Here is a 6,407-nt window from a genome sequence, read left to right on the forward strand (position 1 = left end):
CCTAGTAATAATTTCCATTTGTTTGCGCTAATGCGATCTATACTGTCATTTTTTTGAGACTTTTTGTACTTCCATTATCTCTAACCTTCTCTGCATGTGCATCACGACAATGTTTTTGAATTCTTTATGACTTTCTACTATGTCATCTACTCTTTTTCTTTTATTTCCGGTCCCAGATGTGGTTAAATCTCTTGTCACAAAGACTCGTCTCACGGGATATGAAAGCATCTGTCTGAAAAAGCCTCATCTCATCCCAAGATTTTTTATATAATAGAGAGATTACATTTAGTGTTTTTCTAGCTTTACAGACAGTGCGAATCATTTCAACTACCACCCCTGCAGAGCATCCAACTTGCTGAGGGAAGCCATTCTTGTGCCAATGCACTCACCACACATTAGCTATTAGGTGGTGAAAGAGTGACAGAGATAGTTAGACATTTAGAGACAAGAGATGATTAGGCAGCCAGAATGGAGAAGGTTATGGTGGGCAGTTTAGGCAGGACGTCATACTCTGAAGATGCAGAGGTAACAGAGTCATGAGTTTTACATCTCATCTGAAGGATGGTAACATTTTTTATATCATGGTGTCAATCATCATTGCACTGGAGGATCCACACCAGTGTAAGTGCCCCCTGATGGCCTCACTAACACCTCTTCCATCAGCAACCCATACTTTTTCAAGATGGCTACCCATCCAAATACTGGCCAGGCCTGAGCATGCTTAGATTCAGGTGGACTGCCTGTTCTGTAGTCCATGTGGTAAGACTGCTGGATTGTGAAGGGACTTGGGTCCTTTAATGTCTGCAACAAGCTTCTGGTCCAGACTGATCAGTCTGCTGTTGTACACTGTAGTCAGCTAATGCAGTAATACCAGACATTAGAATACATTTATCAGGAAAGGCTGGCAGAAATACAGGACTGACCCACAACTCACTAGAAGTTGTGCAAAAAACTGTTTGGAAAAGAAAGAGGCCATCATGACAAACTTCTCCCATGTTCTCCTTGATGTGCTGTTCTGAAGCACATTTACCCACTGGTGGTATCCAGCATAAAAATTACACTCATTGCTCTTACAGCTCCATCTTAACACTACAAAAGCGACTACAACTGTGCTGCGACTGTGAGGTGTCTAAACTCTTTTGGGACTCCCCCCAATGGGATGACACGCCAAAGAGCATCCTTAAGTATTATAACCACATCTATGTTTATCCATTGCCGGGGCAACTGCAGGCTTCCAGCGCTGTAGCGGCTCATTCCAAAAGCAAATCTGAGCTAATGGCGGTCACGCTATAAGCGGCTGTTGTCGATAGGTGATGCAAGGGACATTTTAAATGCAGTGAGCAGGATTACTTGACCCCTGACCTGCCTGACTGCTGTGTCTGTGTAAAGGAGAGTGGTAGATCCCGCTACAGTAAATAACCAAGCTGTTCCTGTTTCAAGCTGAATAAAGCCGGCACTGAGACTTAGCCTCGTGTTTTGGGGTGCAGACAGGGACTCACACGTCACACGACAAAATAATAATTGTCTACTTTGTTTGTATTTCAGGGCGGTGTGGTGGCTCTGAGGCTAAGGTTCTCCACTAGTATCCAGAAGGTTGCTGGTTCAAATCCCCTTTACTGCCAAAGGAAATCTTACTCTGCTAGACCCTTAACCTGCAATAGCTCCAAGGATGCTGGACAATGGCTGACTCTGCGCTTTGACCCCAAGAAGTATGTGAAAACTAACAAATTCCTAATACGAGAAATTGTATAAGGCGAAATAAAGAAAAAAAAAAAACATCTTTCAGCAAACAAATCCATTAAAAAAAATAAGGCCTTGTCAGAACACCCACCCATGATCAAGTCATGTTTTGAGTTAACTAAAACGTGGAAATCTATCGAAAATGCAGTGTAAAGATTTGGTTCCTGTAATTACCTCCAAAGTATAATAACAGTAATAATAATAAAAACATTTATTCAAATTGCACCTTTCCCATTCTCCATACAAACATATGTTTACTGTATATTTGCTCCTCTCTGTATAGCAAATTCTACAGGAACAATTTTCCTCTAGAAATATCCTAACACTTTCCAGTGCTAATAATCGTGGCTTCCTTCATTCAGATTGAGAAATTTGTTTTTGAGTGAACACACCTAGGGACTCACATGTACATTCATTATTTTAGAACTGCTCAAACTGTCAAAACGGTAACTCCATCAAAATCAAAATTTTATCCCTGCAAAAGTTCTTTCCTGCTATTTTCTATCTTCTTATATAATACGCTACCGTGGCTTTCCGTTTGTCTGTCCAGGATTTAAAATCACCTGTAGCTCACAAACCGTTTGAACTATTCACCTGAAATTTGGTACACATATACTGCATGACATCTACTATGTGCTTTCGGGGTGATGATTGACCTCCAAGGTTATTCCTCTTTATATTTTTATTTTATTGTAGAATCAACTCTTGGCAGCAGCCAGCAGGGTGGCCATGCGGCACAAGCGTATGGATGCCATTCTCGTCCCTACCACTTTCGCCATCACTTCCCTGACCTCTTCATATCTTAAATCATTCTTGAGGCAGATTGAAGACTTAAGTGCCAGCTTAAATGAACAATTAAAGAAAACGTACTAAGTAATTACAACACAAACACTGACTTAATCAGTTTTAACGAGAAAATATGCTGACGAAAGAAGAGAAGAAGCGGACAGCTAGGGTGGAGAAAAGATGAGCTGCTCAGGAATCAGCAAGAGCACATCAACCTCTGAGCAAACGAATGATAAACGTACAGAGAAAGAGGATGAAAACTAGGAATGTTCTAGTCAAGTGTATTCACTACACGAGTGCGCCATTACTGGTTTATACATAAAACACAGTAAGTACTCACCTTTGAAGAAGCTATTACAGTGATTTTAATGATAATAATCAGCCTCCTATTAAATTTTGTCTTGTTTAACTGTGCCGACTTTCATATGGATTGAATGACTCAATTTTAAGTTGTCATGTCTAGAGGCCCACATCCTGACAGAACAAATAGATGTAGACAGCATAACCATTAGGGGACACCTCTGAGCCCCAAACCACAGACCTAATAATACCCAACAGGTTCAAATAATGGATCCACTCAGTATTTTGTACAATAAAGCACAACTAATAATCGTACCAACTATGACTCTTTTCCTCTCCTTCCGCCTCCTTTTATACTGGACCCGGAACAGCTTTCTGTGACCTAGCATGACTTGTGCGGAGTACTTCTGAGTTGTTTGAGAATCAGGGTAGTTCTCCCCCGATAATGCCCTCTTGCGGCACCCGGGCACACCAACAAGGCGGCACTTCCAGACTCCATTTTCCATGAACCCCTTTGAGTGTCCAACCTGGGACACCTCCAGTGGACCACTGCCTCCTAACATATGGGGGATAGAGCTGCTCCTGGCCTCCAGCTTCTGCTTACCCATCCCCTGGCACCTTCCATTTTGTCCAGAGGTCATGCCGTCATCTGTCTTTGGTGGCACTCACAATAAACATTAATCCAAACCTGGAGTGTTAAGATCATGGTCAGGGGTGCCTAAAATGTGTGATCCTATTTAAACACACATACACACACAACTATGTATATACACATACTGCAATTTACAAATGCACCTATTTTATATACTAAATAACGTGTGTGTATACCTGTTTTATGTGGATCAGCCACAGCATTAAAGTCACTGACAGATGAAGTGAATAACATTGCAGTGGTGGGTGGGATTTGTTAGACAGCAAATGAACAGCCAGTTCTTGAAGATGATGCATTGGAAGCAGGAAAAATAAGCAAACATAAGGGTCTGAGAGACGATAACAAGCACCAAATTGTGATGGTTAGATGACTGGGTTAGAGTATCTCATAAGTCTGGTGAGGTGTTCCCAGTATACGGTGGTTACTATCTCCCAAAAGTGGATTAAAGAAGGACACCCAGTGAACCTGCAACAGGATTCATAGCCACCCAAGACTTACTGATGCAGGTTGTGAGCAATTGCTATCCCATCTGGTCCAATCCCAGAAAAGAGCTACTGTAGCCCAAATTTTTTGAAAAACTTAATGCTGACCAAGACAGAAAGGTGTCAGAACACACAGTGCATCGCAGCTTGCTGTGCAATAGGACACGTGACTGCAGACCAGTCAGAACACCCATACTGACACCTGTCCACCACTAAAAGTGCCTACAATGGGCATGTGAGTGTCAGAAGTGGACCATGGAGCAATGGCTGAAGGTGGCCTGGTCTGATAGTTTACATGTTCTTTTAGATCAGGGGTCCTCAATCACAGTCCTGGAGGGCTGCAGTGGCTTCAGGTTTTTATTCTAACCCGGTTGCTTAAGAAGAAAGCAATTCTTGCCAATAATTTAATTTCATAGCTTGTTAGTGCTTTAACTGTGCTATTTCAGGTCATTCTCATATCTGAGATTTTCTTCCCCTTTCTAAGGATATGATCCAAATGATCTGAAGGCTAAAATGGAGGAGTAATTCTCGGTCCTTCACTTTTTTCTCTTCATTTTTCTTCCAAGTATTTAATTAAACCCAATAATGCATGATAAACACACACAGGTGTAAATGGTAACAAGCTAAATGGAGAAATGCTGGTTTCTTTTGTCATTTGCATGTTATTGCTAATTAGGAGCAATTAAAAACTAAGACTACAGCGGATTATGACTAAAATAAGCAATGAGGGTTCAAAAACTTAATGAGACATGTAAAGTGAAGCAGAATTGTTACTTGAGCAGTAAGTGCTTCTTATTGAGCAATTGGGTTGGAGTAAAAACCTGCAGCCACTGTGGCCCTCCAGGACCGTGATTGAGGACCCCCTGTTTTAGATCATGTGGGTGGCCACGTTTACGGAGGGAAAATAGCAGCAGAATGGACTACAGGAAGAAGGAAGTGTGATGCTCTGGGCAATGTTCTGTTGGAAAACTTCAAGTTCTGGCATTCATATGGAGGTTACTTTGACATGTACCACCTACCTATAGACTGCTGCAGACCACATGGTCCCCTTTCATGACAATGGAATTCCCTAATGGCAGTGGCCTTTTTCAGCAGGATAATGCACCCTCCTACCAGAGAAATTGTTCTGGGATGGTTGGAGGAACACAGCAAAGAGTTCAAGGTGTAGACCTGACCTCCAAATTCTCAATTCTCAATCCAACTGAGCATCTGTGGGATGTGATGGAAAAACAAGTCTGATCCATGAAGGCCCCACCTTGCTATTTACGGGACTTACAGGATCTGCGGCTAATGTCTTGGTGCCAGTTACCACAGGACACCTTCTGAGATCTTGTGGAGTCCATGCCTTAATGGGTCAGAGCTGTTTGGGTGGCTGATCGGTGTATGTATATACTTGATATCCCCCTACTCGCATGTAATATTACTACTACAGTTTGCTATATTACAACCAAAGTTGCAAAAGGTGTAAATCATATTGTTATATAGTAATCTCTCCTCGATCGCAGGGGTTGCATTCCAGAACCCCCCCGCGATAGATGAAAATCCGCGAAGTAGAAACCATATGTTTTTATGGTTATTTTTATATATTTTAAGCCCTTATAAACTCTCCCACACTGTTTATAAATATTCCCCGCACAGTTATACAGCATAAACCCTTTGTATTCTCTTAGATATTAGGTAAGATTCATTGAAATTATGTATATAAACGCACTGTTTATATAAAGTAAAACCTAAATATTATTTTAAAGATATCGGGTGTCTCCGATATCACATATGTTACAGCCATTACGATAGACAGGCCACCAGCAATAAATACGTGCAATGCAAGAAAAATAGTATACAGTAAATGTGTGTACAGTGACACTAAACGTACATACATGTACTAAGTACTGTACATAGAAAATTAATTATGGTTACTCACCAACAATGACACGATGACTTGTCCGATAACAATGAGTTTAATTTTACTGCACAACAAAGGAGAACGTTACAGCCCTTCTAAAGGAGCCACTTCAGGCGATTGTGTAGCACTGCTGTTGTTCTTCTTCTGGCAGTCTTCAATCCAAATCCCTAAAGCAGATTCCATCCAGACTACTGCCTTATTACATCCACTTACAACTCATTTTGCACCCTAGTTAAAAGGACACTGCGGCTGTAGATCTTATATTCCTTCCCTAATTTTTAAATAAAAAGAATTGTAGCCTCATTGATGCCGTAATGGCGTCCTACAGCGGTGTAGCTTCCATTCCTTCAGCATATCCAAAACATTTACCTCTTCGGCAATCGTTAACATGTTCCGTTGGCGCTTGGGCACGGCCCCTGAAGCAGCAGTATTAGTAGATCGTTTTGGAGCCATAATGAAGGGCTTGACTATGCACAAAGATAAACACAAAAGAGCACAAAAGTTAACTCTTTACACAACGAAACACGTTGATGCTGAATGAGCG

The sequence above is a fragment of the Polypterus senegalus genome, chromosome 8 (genome assembly GCF_016835505.1).
Source record: "Polypterus senegalus isolate Bchr_013 chromosome 8, ASM1683550v1, whole genome shotgun sequence".
Lineage (NCBI taxonomy): Eukaryota > Metazoa > Chordata > Cladistia > Polypteriformes > Polypteridae > Polypterus > Polypterus senegalus.